Source organism: Pinus tabuliformis, chromosome 2_1 (genome assembly GCF_031772625.1).
Source record: "Pinus tabuliformis cultivar Carrire ecotype Pingquan chromosome 2_1, CPIR1, whole genome shotgun sequence".
Taxonomy (NCBI): Eukaryota; Viridiplantae; Streptophyta; class Pinopsida; order Pinales; family Pinaceae; genus Pinus; species Pinus tabuliformis.
The window spans coordinates 684,293,035-684,316,239 of record NC_142299.1 but is presented as its reverse complement, the minus strand read 5'-3'; the positions used below and the strand labels follow the sequence as shown (position 1 = coordinate 684,316,239).

At 42.0% G+C, this 23,205-nt stretch overlaps 1 protein-coding gene across 2 annotated transcripts in view; it reads right to left on the bottom strand.

Moving 5' to 3' along the window:
* The window catches only part of LOC149202452 (putative mitochondrial import inner membrane translocase subunit TIM21), a 194,648-nt gene extending 174,914 nt beyond the window's left edge, over nucleotides 1-19,734 (bottom strand). Inside the window, exons 1-2 of one of the 2 annotated variants that reach the window (XM_089403176.1) lie at nucleotides 19,495-19,734; nucleotides 19,120-19,213 (exon numbers count right to left, since the gene is read on the bottom strand). The gene's annotated coding sequence lies outside the window, so the exon portion shown is untranslated. The remainder of the gene's footprint in view (nucleotides 1-19,119; nucleotides 19,214-19,494) is intronic. The other variant, XM_089403175.1, reaches the window with a different exon arrangement.
* Nucleotides 19,735-23,205: the final 3,471 nt, after the last annotated feature.

Below are 23,205 nucleotides of genomic sequence, written 5' to 3'. Positions count from 1 at the left end.
CTAATTAAATATGCATTTTTCGATGTTGAATTTACGCTGGAAATGCTTCACATTTTTCAAGCAGTGGATCTACTAAATTTAGCAATAGGTTAAGAGCTGGCCTCATATGATGGATGACTTTCACATGCTAAGTCCTACACATATATAGACCTTTCATATGATAAATACTTTTGAAGTTGGTATATCATGCTAGTGAACAGGAGTGATTGCACTGAGGTGCAATCTATGTCACACGGTTCGAGTTCGAATTCAAGTTCGACAACGATTAAGTTCGATTCAAATTCGAATTTTCCGATCAGGTTCGAATGAGGTTCAACATTAGGTTCGACTATACATATTTTTCAATATATATATTTATATATATATCTATATATGACAAAATAATAAAAAATTCAAAATCGATCCATAAACACATGAATACAAATTCTTATTAGTAAACATACATGAATAATGTAATCATTCTAACATCTAGATATGAGATATGAGATGACCATCATTTAATAAATAACGTCTTAGCCATTAAAGTGTAAGATAATAAATAAGTTCTTCATAAATTTCTATACGGTTAGAAATATAATCATAAAAATTTATATAAAAATGCCATTTTCAATATATATTTTTTTAATGTATCATAAATATTTGTGCAAAAATATAAGCAAATTTTTAATATATTAGGTCCTTTAACCATGAAAAAATAATGAGAGGACGGCTTACAACTTTTTATTAACCGGACATCCCAACCATCTCCTATCTATACTTTATTTTTGAAAAAATTATTTATCTTTAATAATATTACTTCAAGCCATTATATAACTTAGTGAGAACTGAACTTAGATAAAAATGATATGAATCACTCTTCCTTACCGCCCAAAATAAACCATACAACTAATTTTATTTAATTATTCTCCTATTATCAGGAATATTTAATCTTAGTGATATTGTTATTCTTTCACAACCCAAAATCTGGGTAGTGCGTGGCTTATTAATGAAGCAAATGGCTTGTAGAGCTTGTAAATGCATTATACCATAAATACTAATAAGTTTATTGCAGATTTCAAGTAGTGAAATTTATTGAATGATTTTTTATTTTTATTTTTGTGTATTCAAGTTTTCGTGATGCATAATAAATTAAGCAAAATTTTTAAGTAGAAATCACATAAAAAAAATTGACATGTATTTCTCTAACCAACAAATATGGTTATTATCAAAACTAAATGATAAACTATTTAATCTTAATGATAGTGTTACCCTTCCACATCCCAAAATCTGGGTAGTGGATGGCTTATTAATGAAGCAAATGGCTGGTAAAGCGTTACGCAATAAAAACTAATAAAATTTATTGAAGATTTCAAAATAGTGAAATTCATTGAATGAAAACCATTGTAACATTAACAGATATATAAGATTTCAAAGCAACCAATTAAAACTTCAGGTAAACCGGTTTCAGCGTCTATCGATTTGACTTGACGCGACTTGTTTACCATTCCACAAATATCGATAGCCACGAAGTTTGAGCTTTATCTTCCTTCTTGAGGTCCTGGAGTTAGCTTCGAGCTGCTGCTTTCAGCAGATTCCATATCTTTGGATCCGATGGAAACTATGGATAAATCTTCATACTCGATATCAATCTCCGACATTAGAGAAGTCTTACGCTCCTCAAGTTTGATAGCGTCCTTGAGCTCTGCGACGACCTCACTAACATGTGGTCTAGCCAATGGTTCCAAATGAATGCATCGAATCGCTAATTTGGCAATGCAAGTGATGGATTTGATGTCGTAACTTATACCCAACCTCTTGTCAATGATTTCCGTTATTTTGCCACGATTTTCATCCATCTCCACATACGGTGTGACCTATAATTAAAACGGGGATAACTATTATTTTGAGTCTACAGAAAAAGATGCACTACAATCATAATCTCTTGTAATAAAATTCATGGATAATGGGTATTTGATAATCAGATTGCTTGCCCATCGAATAAGGTTCAGTTCCTCTCCACGTAGTTTTGTATCTACGGGTTGTCTACTGCAAATGATCTCCAACAAAACTACCCCAAAATTATACACATCGCTCTTCTCCTTCAAAAAAAACCGTCGAACCTCAAAAAAAATCGTTCAAATTCGCGTTAATGTTCGTTCAGGTTCGCTTTCAAGTTCGGGTTCGGATTAGGTTTGAATTTGTTCAGGTTCGCCGTTCAGGTTCGAATTTCAGGGTCGGCGAACTTAAACGAATTTCAAAAAAAAAAATAGGTTCGCCAAATTTCAAACCTAAACCTTCAAATTCGGCAAACCCTGTGACATAGGGTGCAATTTAAAATAGATGAGATGTGTAATGTCTATGTTTAATGCTTATAAATCAAAATGGAAAAAAATTAAGCTTGTAGATTTAAATAAACATTTTTTTAAATACCGAACATTCACTAAGATTTTATACACCCACACACACACCAACATAATAGATCCATCTTAACGCTCAATCTTCTATTTTAGGTCAAAATGCTTGGTAATCCAAAAGTCGGAGAAAAAAAACTATTCTTGATTTGGTAACTTGGCCAAAAACATATCTTTTTCTCTCCACAGGTGCAATTTTTCTTTCATCACTTGACATCTCTCATTTGCTCATATGCCCAACTCCAAACCCTAGCTTCATAAAACTCCTTGACCAAGTGCCTATGTGCCCTAGCTCAAAAAAAATGTGAAATCGTCATCTCTAGAAACACGCCCATACTTTGCTTAATCCACGATCCACACCCTAGACCAACTCCATGCTCTAGCTCGACAAAGCTCCCCAACAGAACTTTGTCTGAGATTGCAACCTTTCCCCACACCCTAGCTTGTTGTCCTCGACCCCAGCACTCTCCTCGACCTATTAGCACTCACGAAAATGAGAAAACAAATTTGATAAGGCATAATATGCATATTATTAACAAGATTTACATATAGATACATTTCATTGGCCCTTGGTTTCATCTTCCAAGAGGTCCCTTGGACTTCTCATGATTGTTGGCATTCACTTGAGGCTTTTCGCCTTCCTCTCAAGCGAATAAGCCAAATTTACTTGACCCAAGAGGATTATGTTCCCAACATTCCCCCTCCCCCCTTTAATCCAAAGGGGTGTATGTGAGTCTATGAAAAGGGTTGAAATACAAAGGTGGATAGCAACCAATGGTTGGATGTGCTGAACCATAAACCAAATGGGTAGCATAAGTCAAACTCTTCTCCTAGTGGTGGTTTAAGGGTGGTAATTAGCAGCCAATCGCTGAATGGGTTGGACCACAAACCAAATGGGTAGCATAAGTCAAACTCTTCTCCTAGTGGTGGTTTAAGGATGGCCACCAACCAAATCATGCTCATGGAACATGAAATTGTCTCTAGCTACAGCGCTGACTTTGGCTCTAGGGTATGGTTGTGGGCTTTGATTCAAGTTGTGGCTTAAGCTCGTCCAATATGACTTTGAAGCTAGTAGTTGACTACCAATTCCCCCCTGTCAGATACAAGGTGAGAAGATGAAGATCTATACACTACAAGACTTGTCAATACTTGAGAATAAACTCTACAATTTGACCAATATATTTTCTTGGTTGTTGAAGACCATTTCCAAGAAGCGATCCATCCAAGGTGAATCTTTGCTCTTGCAGGTGTCTTGTGTCTGGAACATCTATTTGAATAAAGAGTATGTTTTCCATAGTACTCACAAGGGTGAAAATCAAAACATTGATCTTTCATGTGGTCAACCCGATCACAATGTTGGCATTTACGAATTTCATGTGGAAGTGGAGCAAGTGAAGATGAAACTGGATTGGTTTAGAGTAGTCTGGAATATGAAAGGTCACATCTTTTTCATATCCAATTCTGGTTCTATACTTGTTATTGATGAATTCTTCACAAGGTCTGGTGATGGGCATGGGAAGTGTTATCTCACAAGCTCTCCCTAGAGCAAAGTCCATTCTCACCAAGAGGAAAGCCGATGGATACAAAGAGGCAAAGCGGCCCACTATCACACCGACACCTCTCATCTAGGTTTCGGATATGCAGGTCCCAACATAAGGAGGGTTTCCCTATGTTTGATTCCAATCCTAAATTTATCGTTGAGTATAAATGAGAGTCTGACTTGGATTAAATAATATCCTTTCTTAAAATGATAACTTATGCAACAGAAGAAAATAATGCTCAATTCCAAGATGACATTGACCTTACAAATATCATAATATTTCATCTGGCTTTATCCAAATTGCAAGATCCCATATGTATATCATAAAATCAAATATTTGTACCCACCCAATAGTCATTTATGCAATCACGAATGAAATCTAAGAAAACAAATTTGTTATCAAAATTAGGATTGCATCATGAATTTATTACATAAATAGCACATATGTCTAATGGCAAGATAAATCACAAATCAAGTTTGCAAGTGAGACCATGAAACCAACTTATGTATTGATGAGCTCATGCCAAGGAACTAATGTTTCATTTGCATCACTATTCAAATAGAGATAAGTCATCAGCAAATTTCTCCAAGGGATCATTTAACTATTTCAGAATTGTGAAAATTAAATGCAATTGAAATATTTCCCAAAATAGTCTTCCTCACTATAAATTTAAAATGTCAGATGAATTTGTGTTGAGAATGTTAAAATTGGCAACTAGGGCCAAACTCCATGTGGGTCATCTTATTTATGGCAGCGGATATTTTTCTTGGATTCCTCTCGTCGAGAGGTGTAGGATTGATCTAACGATCCTCCGATTCCGACAAGTATTTATGGAGATATGAATTTATTTGTATTTACTTGACAAATTGTCAAGGTCAGCCAGAAGCTAAATGTGTAGCACACATGCTCAACGTTTCATATAAATACAAGTGAGGTTGAGGCATTATTCACTCATCTCATCTCTCACATTCTTCTCTCTCTCTCCTTAGTTGATTGGGTTTACACAAGGAGCAGCTCACACATGGGAAGAAGGAGGACGCAAAAGGGCAAGGAAGGAAGACGCAGAAAGGAGGACGCAGAAGCTACAAGGGGTCTCTTTGACCTGCGTTGACCAGCGTGGACATTTCAAGGCTGCGATTTTGGTGTGGCTGTCTCTTCTAGGCAGGCCGCAAATTCTGGCACACAAACTGAGGCATTTTGACCTCTGGTTTGAGCAACGTTGACTGCCCTAGTTTGTGGCAGCAGGCTTACTTCAAATTGACTGCATTTGGCTAGTTTTTTTGGACTGTTTATGGGCTGCCTCTTCTTTCTATTGGAGGCCTAGTTGACTGGGATATTGACCAAGTATATTGGAGGTCATTTCTATCTTGTTTGACCAACTTTGACTTTGCAAGTTAGGGTTTGCTGCTGCTGTCCTAAAATTACAGATTTATGTATTTGTACTATTTCTCTCTCTGCTGAACTATTGAAGATTATAGAAGAATTGATCAAAGGGTTTCCCCACATTGGGGTTTGTCCCTAGCTAGCCACCACATCTGGTGTCTCTTGGCTTGGCTTGTTTTCTGTCGATCTATTAATGTTTTATCTGCATTTTATTGTATGTTAATGTGATTGCTAAATAGTGGCTAATAAGAAGAAATTGAAGTAAATTGCTCTAAGCATAGAACATACCATAAATTAACATGGTATCAGAGTTGAGGTGAAGACAAAGCCCAAGCAAGAGCAAGAGCAATCACCAAAGGTTGTTGAAGCAATCTTAAAGACTTCATGGGGTCCTCATCACACTTCCCCGTTGAAGACAAGCTCCGTGAGAAGTCTGACTATCACGGATGGAAAATGTCTCTCGATCTGACATTGGAAGAGCAGGAAGTGTTGGACCATGTGAGGGGCAGAATCATTGAGCCTCCATCAAATGCATCTGTTGTTGCAAGGAACAAGTGGACTAGGGGTGAAGTCAAAGCAAAGAAGATCATCCGGGACTCTATCGACAAGCGTCTAGTCGCCTACGTTTCCGAGCTGACCACCTCCAAGGAAATCTACAATACACTGGTAAGCTTATTTAAAGTTAGTGATGCAAATCAAGTTTTGTTCCTTAAGAATAAGCTAAAGGAAATTAAGAAGGGCAAAGATGAGAGTATGCAAGCCTACTTCTTAAGGATCACCGAGATCAAGAATGATCTCTTATCAATTGGGGAAGTCATTCTTGACAGGGAACTAACCATCACAACTCTTGGAGGGCTCCCATCCAAATGGTATGCATTCAGAACCACTCTTCTCAACAATAATGTAATTCCAGGATTTGAGGAATTGATGGCGAGATGCATTCAAGAAGAGACAAGGATGGAAGAGCAGGAAATGCCTGCATTTAGAGGCAATCTCGTTGCTTTCTCCTCCCATGCTAAAAGGAGAAATAATTCCGGGGCAAAATCTAAGGGAAAGGTCAGACCGAAAGGTGGAAGGAAAGGAAGATGTTTCATTTGCAACAAAATTGGCCACTATGCGAGGGAGTGTCCTGATAGAAAGGACACATCTCATGACGATGATCAAAATCACTCCAAGGGCAATTCCAACAACAATCAAAGGAAGCGCAGGTTCAATGGCAAAGGAAAGAGGAATGTCGGAAATCAAGGAAGTCATCAACCCTCCAAGAAGGCAAGAAACTCCATGTATGAATCTAACATTGTTAACAATAAGCAAGATGAATATTATCTGATATCGGCCCTCTCTATGACTTCTCCTCCGGACTCGTTGGGCAATTGGCTTATTGATAGTGGTGCCTCAAGGCACTTCACTAGTTACAAAGAAGCTCTCTCTAATCTAATAGAGAAAGAGACCAACCTGGAAATTATTCTTGGAGACAACTCCAAATATCCCATGAAAGGCGTAGGGAATGTTTCTCTTCAATTGAATCAGGGTAACACAATTCACTTGCAAGAAGTCCTATATGTACCTGATCTCAAGAAGAACCTGGTGTCCATTTCGGCAATGGAAGACAAAGGCTACAAGGTGGCCTTCATCAATGGCAAGGTACGTGTATGGAAAAAGAATTTTAAAGATGCTTTCACTCTTGGGTTTCGAGTTGACTCTTTATATCAAGTCGGAGGAAGTCCGCTGGGTGTCATGTCTTGTGACACATCTCTTCAGTCCGAACTATGGCACCGAAGGTTTGCTCACCTTCATTATAAAGCTCTACCCAATGTGAGACAAATGGTGACAGGGATGCCCGAGTTTAAAGTAGAGCAAGAAGGTGTATGTCTGAGATGTGCCGAAGGAAAGCTCAAAAGAGGCCCATTCCCTCAAGCCATAGCAAGACCTCTGATATATTGCAGTTGGTTCACTCCGACATATCTAGTATGATACCTGTGAACTCCTTGGGAGGATATTTATATTACCTCACTTTTACAGATGATTATTCTCGCAAAACTTGGATATACTTCTTGAAAAAGAAGGATGAAGTATTCCCCTGGTTCCGTCACTTCAAAGCCTTGATCGAGAATCAAACTGAGAAGAAGATCAAGATCTTAAGGGCTGATAATGGGACCAAGTATGAATCCAATGAGTTCAATGACTTTTGTAAGGAAGTTGGCATTAAGAGGGAGACCACAACACCATACACTCCTGAGCAAAATGGTGTGGCAAAATGGAAAAATCTTACGATTATGGAATTTGTTTGTTCCATGCTCCATGATCAAAGGCTTCCGAAGTTTCTCTGGGCTGAAGCTGCAAATACTGCAGTATATGTTCAAAACCGATGCCCTCATCAAGCATTGGATTCCAAGACTCCCAAAGAGATGTTGACTGGTAAGAAGCTTGATGTATCTCATTTTAGAATTTTTGGAAGTCCTGTTTATTTTCATGTGCCGAAAGAGGAAAGGAATAAATTGGGTGCATCTGGAAAGAAGGGAATCTTCGTGGGCTATAGAGAAAACACTAAAGGTTATAGAATCTATGTGGCTGGTCAAAGGGAAGTTGAGATTAGCCATGATGTCACCTTTGATGAAGATATGGCTCTTAGCAAAGTTGACAATCTTCTTATACTAAGAAAATTTGGAGAAGCTGACACCAGCAAACCAGAGGAAAAGCAAGATGAAACGATGCCCGAAGTGGAAGAACCCATGGACCCTATTGATCACCCTCTACAAGAGTCTTCCTCTTCTAGGAAGAGGCCCTCATGGCTTAGGGGGACACTTGATGATGCTGAAGGACACATTGCACCTAGAGGGACTTTCCAGGAAAGCAAGAAGCCGACCAGGTATCATGGATACTTGACCATTATGAGCACGATCATTCAAAATGAGCCCTCATCGTTCACTAAAGCTGTGAAGCATCAAGTATGGAAGGATGCTATGACTGAGGAATACGAGTCCATCATGAAGAATGATGTCTGGGATGTGGTCCCCAAACCCCAGGACAAAACTCTTGTCACTTCGAAATGGCTTTACAAGATAAATCATGGAGTTGATGGAAGTGCTAAAAAGTATAAGGCTCGTTTTGTCTCTCGTGGCTTCTCTCAAAAGGAAGGTATAGACCATGATGAGATATTTGCACCTGTTGCCCGATATACCACCATCTGCTCGATCATAAACCTTACTGCTTCGCAAGGATGGAACCTACATCAAATGGATGTCAAGACCGCGTTCTTACATGGTTCGATCAAAGAGGAAGTCTATGTGGAACAACCCGAAGGATTTGAGATTCATGATCAAGAATCTCACATATGCAATTTGAAGAAAGCCCTCTATGGGCTGAAGCAAACGCCCCGAGCTTGGTATGAGAGAATCGATAGCTACTTGATGGAGTTGGGATTCACTAGGAGTGAAGCCGACCCTAACCTTTACTTTAAGGTTGAAGATAATAAACCTCTCATACTGGTGTTGTACGTTGACGACCTCTTTCTGACAGGTGTAGACCCTCTCATTCACAAATGTAAGAGGGAGTTGGCTTCCGAGTTTGAGATGAAGGACCTAGGACTGATGCACTATTTTTCCTAAGACTAGAAGTCTAGCAGAAGCCAGGGGAGATTTTCCTATCTCAGGGAAAATATGTGGTGAAGATATTGGAGAGATTCGGTATGGTGGACTGCAAGCCCTTGACTACACCAATGGAGCTTGACTTCAAGAAGTTAAGCGATAGTGCTTCCAGACCTGTTTTGCAAAATGCTACAGAGTATCGTCAACTCATCGGAGCATTGATGTTCTTGGTGAACTCCTATCTGGATATATGTTTTGCAGTCAACACGTTGAGTCAACATATGGTTGAGCCTCACCACTCACATTGGATTGGTGCCAAGAATCTGTTGAGATACCTTCATGGCACAATCACTCATGGGTTGAGATATACTGTCGGATATGTGAGACTACATGGATATACCGATGTTGATTGGGCAGGCAGTGTGGTGGACCGAAAGAGCACTTCCAGGTGTTGTTTCTCTTTGGGATTTGCCTTGATATCCTCGATGAGCAGGAAACAAAAGTCGGTGGCTTTGAGCACCGCTGAGGCAGAGTACATTGTTGCGAGTATGGCCTCTTGTGAGGCTGTCTGATTGCGCAAGCTCTTCAGTGAGCTGTTTGGAATTACATTGGATACTACCGTGATCCTGTGTGACAACCAAAGCGGGATTCGTTTATCAGAGAATCCCATATTTCATGATCACTCCAAGCATATCGATATCAAGTACCACTTTATCCAGGATATGGTACAGAAAGGACCAATAAGGCTTCAACATATCGGTACAGATGAGCAGGTCACCAACATTCTAATGAAACCCCTGGGAAAGGTCAAATTCTTGACTTTCCGAGAACGACTTGGAGTTGTTGAGAGACCCTCTTATGAGGGTCCTGCATGATCGATGCACTAAGCTCTCGAAGCTCCGGGGGGCTTGGGGTACTTCTTAGAGCGACATGCGACCACAGGGCGACTCACCCTCCCCTAGTGGTGCGCTATGTACAGAGTGAAAGGTTCAGCCTTCCCCTGTGATACCCCGTGGCGAATTAGGGACAGGATGAATGATTCTCCTGTCGAGGCATCCTACCCATGCAGTCTGGGACTCATGGGAAGTACCTCTCATCTGATCAATGAGTAGGGAAATGGGATTAGGGACCATAGTAGTACTATCGATGGACGCATCGTTGTATCTACCATACTCCCTATGCTAAGATGACCTCCATTGATCTGGGACCAATGAAACTGATCTAGGATCAGTAAGAGTGGTATGACACACTCTCTGGCACTGACTTCGGGTCAGTGGAGGACGGTATGATACATCCTCAATCATTTCTTCTTCTTCATAGTTCAGCAGAGCAGAGAGAAGCAGTTCAGGGCAGTGCATTTGATGGCAGAAATAGTACCAACAGTCAAATGGATTAGCAAATGGAGTTCTCCCTAGTTGAGAGGGAGTGTTAAAATTGGCAACTAGGGCCAAACTCCATGTGGATCATCTTATTTATGGCAGCTGATATTTTTCTTGGATTCCTCTCATCGAGAGGTTTAAGATTGATCTAACAATCATCCGATTCCGACAAGTATTTATGGAGATATGAATTTATTTGTATTTACTTGACAAATTGTCAAGGTCGGCCAGAAGCTAAATGTGTGGCACACATGCTCAACGTTTCATATAAATACAAGTGAGGTTGAGGCATTATTCACTCATCTCATCTCTCACATTCTTCTCTCTCTCTCTCCTTAGTTGATTAGGTTTACACAAGGAGCAGCTCACACGTGGGAAGAAGGAGGACGCAAAAGGGCAAGGAAGGAAGACGCAGACGCTGCAGGTGGTCTCTTTGACCTGCTTTGACCAGCGTGGACATTTCAGGGCTGCGGTTTTGGTGTGGCTGTCTCTCCTAGGCAGGCCGCAAATTTTGGCACACAAACCGAGGCATTCTGACCTCTGGTTTGACCAGCGTTGACTGCCCTAGTTTGTGGCAGCAGGCTGACTTCAGATTGACTGCGTTTGACTGGTTTTTCAGACTGTTTATGGGCTGCCTCTTCTTTCTGTTGGAGGCCTAATTGACTGGGATATTGACCAAGTATATTGGAGGTCATTTCTATCTTGTTTGACCAACTTTGACTTTGCTGGTTAGGGTTTGCTGCTGTTGTCCTAAAATTACAGATTTATGTATTTGTACTATTTCTCTCTCTGCTGAACTATTGAAGATTATAGAAGAATTGATCAAAGGGTTTCCCCACATTGGGGTTTGTCCCTGGCTAGCCGCCACATCCGGTGCTTCTTGTCTTGGCTTGTTTTCCATCTATCTATTAATGTTCTATCTGCATTTTACTGTATGTTAATGTGATTGCTAAACAGTGGCTAATAAGAAGAAATTGAAGTAAACTGCTCTAAGCATAGAACATACCATAAATTAACAGAGAAAGATTCAAAGGAAAATAAACCACGTCATTTGTTGCATGAATCATGTGTCAAAGTGAATCATGTGCTAGCAAGGACCATAAAGATGAATGTTCCAATTCAATGAATAACCACTCAAGTATCAATATCGTGTGCTTGATCAAGGACATTACCAATGCATCTATATATGCATGTCAAGTTCATCAATTGAAAAGTGAATTGCTTTAACATTGACCACGAGATTAGAACATAAACGTTAACCATCTTGTGGAATATCAATATTTAGAGCAAACTGATTGGCATAGTAGCCATGCCATTTAGCAGTTTGTCCAAATAATACTAACATTGAAACTGCATTTATCACTATTTCGTGGCAGTGGAGACATTTCCGAATATATGCATATGAATGGTTGTATGCAACTTGTAACCAAAATCACTCAAAATTGAAGGTTGCCCAAAGTATCATACATATGTTAATGCAGGTATTAAGAAGTGAAAGCATTTTCTTTTATCTTTTTTTCCAGTGAGTTTAAATCATAGTAATCAAATTTTCTGCCAGCCTTTATAACTAGAAAATGAGTGATTATTAACGGATTTAATCTTTAAAGAAACCCAGAAATAGCTGCAAAAATATTAATGTGCTAAATCAGTGTGCAATTTATTTAAAATACAAATCAAACTCCCCAAACCTCAGATTTCTAAAAACATTTAAACACCCACTAATTTTGAGCACCTGTTTAAATATCATCAAGGTTACTTTGGAGAGGCGCTCTGTGAAATGGCCTAACGGAGACCTGCATGAACGGGGTTGCAGGCCGGTTACGGCCCTATAGCCTCCCCCGACCCCGTACTTTTACTTGATCTTTGCGCCGGGGTTATTTCCCTCTTGTCTCTCCGCTCGGTTGACATCCCGCTTTTCACCCTCTGTTTCGTTTTTACCCTCATTGTTTTCACCCCGTTTCAGGTTTTCACCCATCTTCGAACGGCGCTAGGGTTCTACAGCCTCGCCGACAGCTAACGGCTGGAACAGTCGCTATCCTTCCGCCTGCGCGACCTGGCTGTGCTACTGCTGATCCACATCTCCAGCTTGTACAACCCTAACGGTCTTTCCTTACTGTCGGTGCCGGTCTCTGGCGGTTACCTGGATTCGAGGTAGTTTCAAGCAGCTGGCGACATGGACATTGACGAGGTGGATTACTCGGATTCCCCGCTGGCAGAAAGCTCCATCTGGCGATCCACGTTCTCGACTTCTGGAGGTATGTACAGTGAAAATTTGTCCGCCAGCTTTGAGGACCTTACACAGACGACCGACCCGTCTCTTCCCACCTCTCTGCTCCCTGGTGATCCCTCCTCCTGGGCCACTTTTACTGCTCCATCCCCGGCTTCCCTTGGATTCCTTGCGGATTGCTTTCAATCCTCCCCTACCGACGCTGGTCCTTCTCTTCAGCCGGGGCTTCCCTCCATTCCCAATCTTCCTTCTGACCCTCTGGAGATCCCTGCTCCCGCTGACCCTATCCCCCCCTGCTCCCCCTGCCTCCTCTGGAAGCTACCACGCTATCCCCCCTCTCCCGGAGGCCATTCCCCCACCCCGCTCGAACCCTAATCCCCCCCCCCCCCGAGCTCCCCCCCGGCAGGATCCAGGGCACCTGAAAACCCTAGCCGCATGTCCTCCCGCCCCTTGAAGAAGCAACGCTGTTTTAAATCCAGATCTGAGGACGTCATCCTGAGACTTGAAGAAGACATTCAGTGGGGAGACGCTATGGATTTAGCGGACAGAGTACTTGTAGGTCGCATTCGGGGCAGGCATATCTCAGCGGAAAAACTGAAGACCTGGGCCACGGAGATTTGGGGCCAATATCTGGCGGAAATCCCCTCTGTCCAGACTTTCGTGCGAGGCTGGTTCGCACTGAGGTTCGCAAGGGCGGACCACACAAGCTGGGTACTGTCATCTTTCTGGCATTTTGAAAAAGCTCCGGTACTCCTCAAACGATGGACACCCCTTTTCGACCCGGAGACGGAACAGATTGGGGTCGGGCCAGTCTGGGTCAGACTACCGGGCCTGCCTTTACAGTATTGGTCCGAGGATATCTTCAGGAGAATAGGGAACTCTTTGGGCACCTTCATGGAATCTGACAAATCTTACCTCTCGACGGGGATGATGGCATACGCCAGGGTTCTTGTTCATCTAGATACCAGAGGGGGTTTGCCGGAACACATCACCATCCAGTGGAAATCCTCCTCAAGGAAGCAGAAGCTCGACTACAAAGGAATCCCTTATCGATGCAGAAGATGCCATCAAGTGGGACACCTCTACAAAGACTGCCCCCTCCTCCAAAAAGTCCAGCAGACTCCCATAATACAGGACCAGCCCACTACTGAAGGTCTACCTGACCCTCCGGCAGCGGCGGCACCTAGAATGGAGCACAATATAACCTCTGACACGGTGGAAGCGCCACCTGCACCTCGGCAAAAGAAGCAAGGAACGATCCCGATCCGGCCTCCATCTCCTCCTATGACGCGTTCAAAGGCTGCAAAAGGAGTCGTCTTCTCATCGGGTACGTCTTTTCCTTTATCAGACTCTGCTTCGCTTCTTTCTTCTTTGAGTTTATCACTCCCCTCCCACATGCCCCCCCCGATCAGGATTCCCCCCCCTCTTCCCCGTCAGCCCTCGACCTGGTAAAGGTCTCCCGTCCGCCTCTTCCCCCTTCACGCTCTCTATATATGACTTGCCCCATCCCACAGCCTTCGGGCTTACCTGCCTCCTGCTCCCTCCCTTCTATCCCTCCCCTCTCCTTTCATTCGCCCTCCCCCTCGGTAAACTCTACACCGAGGTACTCCACCCGCTCGATCACCAAGCAGAAAGAGACGGACGCCATTGGGCTGTCTGCGGGGCCTCTCATCCTCTCGCCCAAGCAGGGAAGAGGCAGACCTTCCTCCCTCCACAAGGCTCAGAAACAAGCTGGGGACGATGTCATCCAGGGCAAACAGCACACCATTGAAAGGGTACTTAGAGCAAAGGACACCCTCCCCCATCCCCCTCCATGAAGATTTTATCTTTCAACTGTAGAGGGCTGGCCAGCCCAGAGAAAAAATTGGCCCTGAAGCGACTCTTATTCTCTGAACCGGTTGACATCATCTTTTTACAAGAAACCCTATGCAAAGCAGACTCGGCCACCTCCATCCTCGGCTCTTGGATGCCAGGATGGTCTTTCTACGCCATAGATGTCTCTGGACGATCTGGGGGTATAGCTATTGGCTTCAAGAACTGCTCCATCAATCTGAAGAATATCTGGGGTGGAGGAGGTTTCTTGGGTGCGGACATATACTCCAAGGACCTGGAGGAGGATCTAAGAATCATAAATGTCTATGGGCCTTGCCTCAACAGGGATCTCTTCTGGCGAAAGCTTTTCAGCTCCCCTCTCCTCCTAGCCGAGAATACAATTATAGGAGGAGATTTGAACTTCTCTATGGGCTTCTCAGAATCCTGGGGACATATGGCGCAGATCGACCCGCTTTCTGATTTCTTCGAGCAGCTGCTTGAGGATCATCACTGGATCGATATCCCCTCGGCTAAGATTCAGCACACATGGAAGAACAATCGAACTGGTGAACAAAGCCTAGCCAGGAGGCTGGACCGCTTTATTATCAAGGAGGCTTTCCACAGTAATCACCCCAGATCTAGGCAATGGGTTGGAAGTGGAGGGATATCGGACCACAGACCTATATTTCTCGAAGTTGGAGCAAGGCAACAGAAACTCAAGGCCCCTTTCAAGTTCAATTCCACTTGGCTCCGGGACTCCTCCTATATTAAACTAATATCAGACTACTGGAAATCACATCCGATCCCCGAGGAAGAAGACCCAGCTACTTGCTTTGTAAGGAACCTCTCTGAAATCAAGGTGCTATCCAGAGAATGGGCTCACAAGAAAAGGCAACAGGATGACCTAACGATCTCCCAAGCAGAGCAAGCAATTGCAGACCTAGAATCCCACTCGGAGGGAACCTATATCTCCCCGGAACAGAAAGCCATGTATGAAGGCCTTATCAATCAGAGATCACAAGTTCTCAGAGACCGAGAGGCAAGCTGGAGATTAAGAAGTAGAGCCATCTGGCTCAAGGAAGGGGACGAGAATACAAAGTTTTTCCACCGGTTTGCAAATGGACGGAAAGCGATCAACACTATCTGGGAGCTGCAAAATGAACAGGGCCAACAGGTCCACACCTCCAGAGAACTTGCCTTCCTAGCCTCCTCACACTTCAGGAACATATACAGGGCCCCGAGAGAAGCAAGTTTACTAGAGATCATGAGAGTGGCCGAGCTCTTCCCCAGGTTTGTGGATGACGAGGAAGCAGCTGAGCTCACTAAAGATATTACATTGGGAGAGCTGGAAGCCACCATTCGGGGCTTCCAAAGAGACAAAAGCCCGGGACCTGATGGCTGGTCCATCGAATTCTATCTAGCCTTCTTCGAGCTTCTGGGCCAGGACCTCCTTAAAGTGATCAATCATTGCAGCCTCTCAGGAAAAATCCCCTCGGCCATCAAAGCCACCTTCATTGCCCTCATCCCCAAAACCGATAAGCCAGTTTCTTTCAATGATTTTAGGCCAATCTCGCTCTGCAATTGCCTATATAAGATTATGGCCAAAATCCTTGCGAACAGGCTCAAGCCCATCCTTTCAGCCCATATATCCCCTGAACAATTTGCTTTCCTCCATCGCCGTCAGATCCATGAAGCTATTGGTACTGCACAAGAACTTCTCCACTCAATGCAGAGCAAGCATTTGAAAGGAATGATCCTTAAGGTAGATCTCTCAAAAGCTTTCGATAGGGCAAACCTGCTTTATATCCGAATGCTTCTCACCCATCTGGGTTTTCCCTATATGTTCATCAAGAGGATTATGAGCTGTATTTCTGATGTGCCGTACAGTGTCCTACTTAATGGTTCCCCCACCCCTTTCTTCTCTGCCGAAAGAGGTCTACGGCAAGGATGCCCCCTATCCCCTTTACTGTTCCTTCTCATCATGGAAGGGCTTAGCAGGCTGATAGCATCAGAACATAGGAGGGGCAGGATTAAGGGGATAAAAATCACGGAAAACTGCTCTCTCACTCACCTCCTGTTTGTGGATGATGTGCTCATCTTCTTAAACGGAAGCTTGGCCGACACCTCAGCCTTACAACTTGTTTTTGACCTATTTCAGAAGGCTACAGGAATGATTATAAATGTTCATAAATCCACCCTCACAGCAACTGGTTGCTCGCATCATGAGGTCATCTACATAAAAAACCGGTTCCCTTTCCATCTACACCCGATGGAGGAAGGGCTGAAATATCTTGGCTTCCGAGTGAAACACGGGGGATACAAAATTGCTGACTGGATATGGCTTATTGCAAAGGTGGAGAAGAGATTAAATGTGTGGTATAACAGATATCTCACCAGGGCTGGGAGACTCACCCTTATAAAAGCTGTGCTGGAAGCAACCCCTGTATACTGGATGTCACTGGCTTGGATACCAAGAGGAATCTTAACCAGACTCCAAAAGATATGCTGCAGATTCCTATGGAAGGGGAACAAACAGGGGAACCTCTTTGCCTGGGTAAAATGGGACACCATAGCAAGGCCCAAGAAATGGGGAGGATGGGGCATAAAAAGACTGGATTTTTTCGCAAAAGCTCTGGCAGCAAAGCTAGGATGGCAACTAATCACATCCCATAGCCTCTGGAAAACAGTAGTAGTGGAAAAATATATTGCCCCGGAAAGCATCTTCAGCTGGATTCGCAGGGAACACAGGGGAAGCGGAAGACACTCAAACATATGGAAAGCGGTTCTCATTTCCCTCCCTCTCATCCGGGAGGGTCTAACATGGAGAATACATCAGGGGAACGCAGTCCGCATAGGTGTAGACCCCTGGATAGGATGTGGCAATGCCCATCGACTTCCAGCACAGCTAACGGCTTATCTTATGGACCAGGGTGTCTCTCATATAGCACATATTGCAGACCTAGAAAACTCCACTTTTCTCCAACAGGCCTGGAAGACAGCACTAGATCTCCACATTCCGGAACAGTGGCGGCATGAATGGGAGAACTACACAGAAGCCCTCACACAAGCACACATCAGGATAACGGAAGAAGAAGATGAGATAGTTTGGGCACTTGCAAAAAATGGTTCATACACTCCTAAGGAAGGTTACCAAAAGCTCATGCAACAATTTCAGCCAGAAAATGCTCAGCAGTGGTGGAAAGCTATATGGCATCTCAAAGCAGCTCCCAGATCGCGTATGCTTATGTGGGCCATCCTTTTCAACAAAATTCCCACAGGCTCAAATTTGAAAAAACGATCCTTCCATGGGCCTTTCTGGTGCCATTTATGTAGGTGCAATGAGGAAGACACTGAACACCTTTTTCTGTCCTGCCCTGTAGTCATTGAACAATGGTCCCTCCTTACTTCTCAATCCCCCTCCCTCAAACGATGGCAAGGACAGTCAATTATTGAAGCCTGGCTGAATTGGCTGGAGAACCACTCGGGCAAAGATAGGAACATCCCCCTCCTCATGTGTTGGGCTATCTGGACGGCAAGGAATCGTGCAATTTTTGACCAAAAAATACCATCCTGGCCATCCATCAGAACTCACATCCTCGCAGATTTCGCTCTCCTCCCTGATGACCCCCCACAGGCCCCTCCTCGATCCATCTCCCCTGAACACATCGACAAATCTTACCCCTGGGCCTATTTTGATGGCTCAGCACAAGCGGAAGGCTGTGGGGGAGGAGCCCTCCTCTTCCTCAGGGAAGATCACTGCTTCAAATTACAAATATACCTGGGAAGGGGCACAAATAATTATGCCGAGCTATCCACTGCCAAACACCTTATCCACTTTGCACTAGAAAAACGCTGCACAAAACTTCAACTGTTTGGAGACTCAAAACTTGTCTGCAATTGGCTCAACAGAAAATCTACCTGCACTGTATTTTTTTTGAGACATATTCTGGATGAGACACACAGGCTTATAGCAGCTTTTGAAAAATTTGATTGTTATCATATTTACAGGGAGCGCAACACAAGGGCGGACCTCCTATCCAAGCAGGCAGCGCAAAGGCAAGAAGAAGACTGGTTAATACAGGAAGAAGTGGATGGAACTTTCCATCGACACTATCACAGGCCTTTTGTAGATCTACATGCACAAAGGGAGATACAGCTATGAAGACGGTCCCATCCTATCCACACTGTGTTTTTTTGTATTTTTTCGACCCACGGGGGTACTTCTTCTACAAGGCAGCGGTGATGCAGCTGCTGTAAACATCTGACAGTTTTCATTATAGACACTTTTTCAGGCTGCTACAGGCCTGGGGTTATCAGTAATTTTTTCCAGTTTTATACTCTAAAGTCTCCCTGCGTGGAGTACATTTACATGTTTATCTCTGTTTTTATGATACAATATCTATATGAGACCTCCCTGCGTGGAGACAAAATGAGGCATACTTTTGTGCTACTTGTACATGGTTTAAACAAACTGTGTTATTTTGCTACTGTCCGAGAGGCAGCCAGCCTCATTATGCATATGGTTAGACATCTACAAAATGTAATAACATCTACAAAATGTAATTTCTTTGACTAATAGAAATTACGACTTTTTTCTACGGGAAAAAAAATCATCAAGGTTACTTTTTCTAAGATAATAACATATTGTCGGTGTAGTTTTAATTTCTGGTTTGGCTATTGGTTAAAAAAAAAATTATTGTCCCACCATTTCAAGCATGAAATTCCCACAGAGGACAACTTGACCCAGATGAAATTGGGTTAAACTTCGTTAATTTCAACAGCAATGAACGAAAAAATTACCAGGGCAGAAAGTGAGGCATGCAATAGCTCTTGAAGGAAAACCCAAATTTCAAAAATAATCACCAATGACATGGTATCAGGTTGAGCCCTGCGCCTGGACAAAGCTACGCCAAATGTGAGAGGGACCAGGATCCAGTTAATAAATTCTGAGTCTTAAATAAACACCGAAACCCTCAGTGATGGCAGAAAAAGAAATAAAACCAAAAAAAATGGCGCGCGAATGCCAAGAGACCGACCTCCCAAAGACCATATCTAAACAAAGACCCGATTCTAGAGCGAATTTATGACTGTAAAATCGTGTGTCATAATCACTCGCATCAGAGAGAAAAAATCCGTAAAGATAATGGATTGAGGCGTGTTCAAGAGATAAATTACCAACGCGGGGGTTCACATCGTGGATTTCATTGTGCTGCAGTCAGCTTGTCCAATTTCAGTCAGAGTGATGCACACAAGGTCCTATATCTCTGCGTAGTACAATGGCAAGTATTCACTCACGCTGAGGAGAGTTCTCGGCCTTCAATCAGCTTTCCTGTGCCAAAAAGGACGAAATTTCGACCTGGTGAAATTCCCAAGGAGTAATCTCCATGGGTCGATCAAATACTAACTTCTATGAAAATCATTCGATTGCCCTTTTAACTTTATGGGTTTTGATGTATCACTTTGACATTTTTTTTAAATCTTAAAAATATAAAACCCAATTTCAATGAAATTTTTCTGAAAATTAAAAACACTAATTTAAACTTTTAATTTTAGATTAAAAAAATAGGAAAAAAAAAGAGTAAAGAGTTATAAGTTTAATTTGAAAAGGTTTTTTTATTTATTATATTTCTAAATAAAATCTAAATGATGAAATAAGAGCTACAATATTATTCCCTAAATCCTTTTAATTTTATGGGCTTTTATTATTATATAGTATCACTTTGACATTTTTTTAAGATTAAAAAACTAATTTAAATTTTTAATTTTAGATAGAAAAAAAAGAAGTTCTCAGTTTAATTTGGAAAAGGTTTTTTTATTTATTATTTTTTTTAATAAAATCTAAATGAAATAAGAATTCTAAATCGTTATTTAATTTTAGGGGTTTTTATTATTATACAATATCATTTTGACATTTTTTTAAATCTTAAAAAAATAAAACTCAATTTCAATGAAATTTTAAGGAAAAATAAAATAAAAAAAAATATTAATTTAAATTTTTTATTTTAGATTAAAAATAAAAATAAAAAAGAAAAAGAAGTTCTAAGTTTAACTTAGAAAAGGTTTTTTATTTATTATTTTTTATTATATAGTATTATTTTGATATTTTTTTTAAATCTTAAAAAGATAAAACTCAATTTCAATGAAATTTTAAGGAAAAATAAAAAATACTAATTTAAATTTTTTATTTTAGATTAAAAGTAAAAATAGAAAAGAAAAAAAAGAGTTATAAGTTTAACTTAGAAAAGGTTTTTTTATTTATTATTTTTTAAAATAAAATCTAAATGAAATAAGAGCTACAATATTATTCCCTAAATTTATTTTATTGGCTTATTTTTAATTCAATTCTATTTATTCCAAAAAAAAAACATTTTACATTAAGATACAAGTATTAGTATACAATATTTGAATTGTTGATGTTATATACTAGATTGACTCATGGGTTTTTCTTTTCTACTGTTTCTTCTTCTTACATCAGTCTATCCTGTAGAGTTATGAGTCCCTGCTAAAGATGGGGTTGTATTCTCATTATTTTGAGAAAGTTCCCTAGCTACCAAATCTGGCCTAATCATTATTTCTTTCTCGTTATCTAAGTGATCAGACTCATGGGTGTGCTTTTGCTCCTTGATTGTCAGCACGATCATCGCAGATTCCCTTTCGTTGACCTTTTTCGAAGTTTGTGATAGACCAACCAAAACTAATCCAAGAGGATCCCAAAGGCATGCATCCAATTTTTGTGTTGTGAGTATATGGGAGTCAAAAAATAAGGCCATCACTCAACTCAAAACAAAAGGACATATTTGAGCCAAGACACTTAATAGGTGTGATCCAAGTGATCTAGATATATTCATAGTAAAATACTTTCTCATTAGCTTATTCAAGTCCTTAGACAACAAGAGATGGCTCAATGCATCTACTGAGTACCCGGAAGGGGGAAAATAATGTAGAGAAATGGCCATAAACTAAATGAGATGAGAAGCCTCTAAGAACTAACCATGTGCACTCCTTTAGTGGTCGACCAAGGCAATGGCCCCACAAGAATGTTGGAGTTTCTAAGTCTAACAGTTAGAAACCCTCCATGTGCTTTCTGATTTATTCCTTTCTACTTGTTCTGGTAAATTAACAAGTTATTTACCATGTAAATACTGAAAATAAACACAAGTACATGCTCAACACGTTACATATCATCAATTGAATGAAACAAAAACAAGCACACAAATGACACCGTTATTTTTGGACTAATGTCCCTGGAAAAACCCAATGCGGGAAAATCGGTGCAGCTATCTAAGGATTTGATTTATTAAACAGTTTCAGAATACAATCTGGAAGCCAAATCCATCTCACCCAACAAAGAAAAATCTTGGCAGTAGTACCTCTCCTTCGAAGACAGATGCTCCGGCTGAAACCCTAAATAAACACTTCGGCAGCTCCTCAGCTCCAATCTTCCCCGCGAAAAACCCCAGCGTTAGCCTCTAGGGACTGTGTCAGCCTCTTCTGCCCTCTGTGTCAGCTTTCCCATCAATTCCAGTTGTTCCTAGCAATTCTGGCTTCTACCCTCTGCGTCAGCTTTCCCAGCAGTTCCGGCTTCTTCCCTCTGTGTCAGTTTTCCCGGCAAATCCAACAGTTCCCGACAGTTCCGGCGTCTACCCTCTGCGTCAGCTTTCCCGACAATTCCAGTAGTTTCTGCTTCTGCCCTTTGCGTCAGCTTTCTCGGCTACTGCGCTGATCCTCCCGACACTGTCTCTGCCTCTCTGCTTCTGTATTCACTGCCCCTTAGCTGCAACTCCAGATCACTCTCTCAACTTTCTCAGCAAACCCGACCCCACAAAGCCGAAATCTTGATCTCTTGGTGTGTTCTCCAAGTGACCCTCAAGCCTCCTCTTATACTTTTCTCGTTGATAAATCAATAACCGAGATTAAGTCCCTAATCAACGGATAAGATTAGACCTGGCTTGATCCATGACTTTTGGACCATTCTAACACAGTTTTATATTAATACACATTAATATTTTAATTTCTCTAAGTTTAGACTTAGGGACTCCATTAAAAATATTAATTATTTTAATATCTCCCAAACTGTTTAGAATCTGCCCAAACCCTTTATGGGTATTGGAGATCTCATGTTCCTTAGCCTCTCCACCAATTTTCGTGGCTAGATCATATCCGATGCTACCCAAAATCAACACTCCCTCTTAACAAGGATTGTGCTCTAGTAATACTCCTCACTGAGCATCACCCTAATCATCTGGCATTGGTCCCTATGCTAATTCTAGGCCTGCTGCCCAACATCCTCTGCATTGTTACATAATGTACTACTACCCATGACCATGCCACTACCACTGCTATATCTGTACGACAGCCCCCTTTGCATCCGTGTTGTTGCCCATGGCCCTGCCACTACCATTGTTGCATCTGCACTGCAACCCCTCTCATCATGTTGCATCGTGCTGCCCATAACACTGCCACTACTAATTGCTGCATCTGCACTACAACCCCTCTCATCATGCTGCGTCGTGTTGCCCATAGCACTACCACTACTAACTGTTGCACTACAACTTAGTTACTGAGAAGTAAGTAACTGATCTCCCAACTCTGACATCTATGTCAAGCTAGAAACACTCTTGATGTTGAAGCTCCCTCTATCACTGACAAGTTCTCCCTCTCTGACCTCTACGCTGCTGCAACAACTCCATGCATCTCGCACCATTGCACACCTCTCTATGCCATCCTGCACTAGTGCAACACTCCTGTGCCTCTCGCACTATTACAGCCTGCTAGCCTCGCGTTGTCCTAGGAATCCTGCATTGTAGCTCCCTCTGTCGCTCCATCCACATCCGTCTCTACTGACATCGCTAGTACTGCTACTCGTCTTTGGGGCTCCCGTAGCAA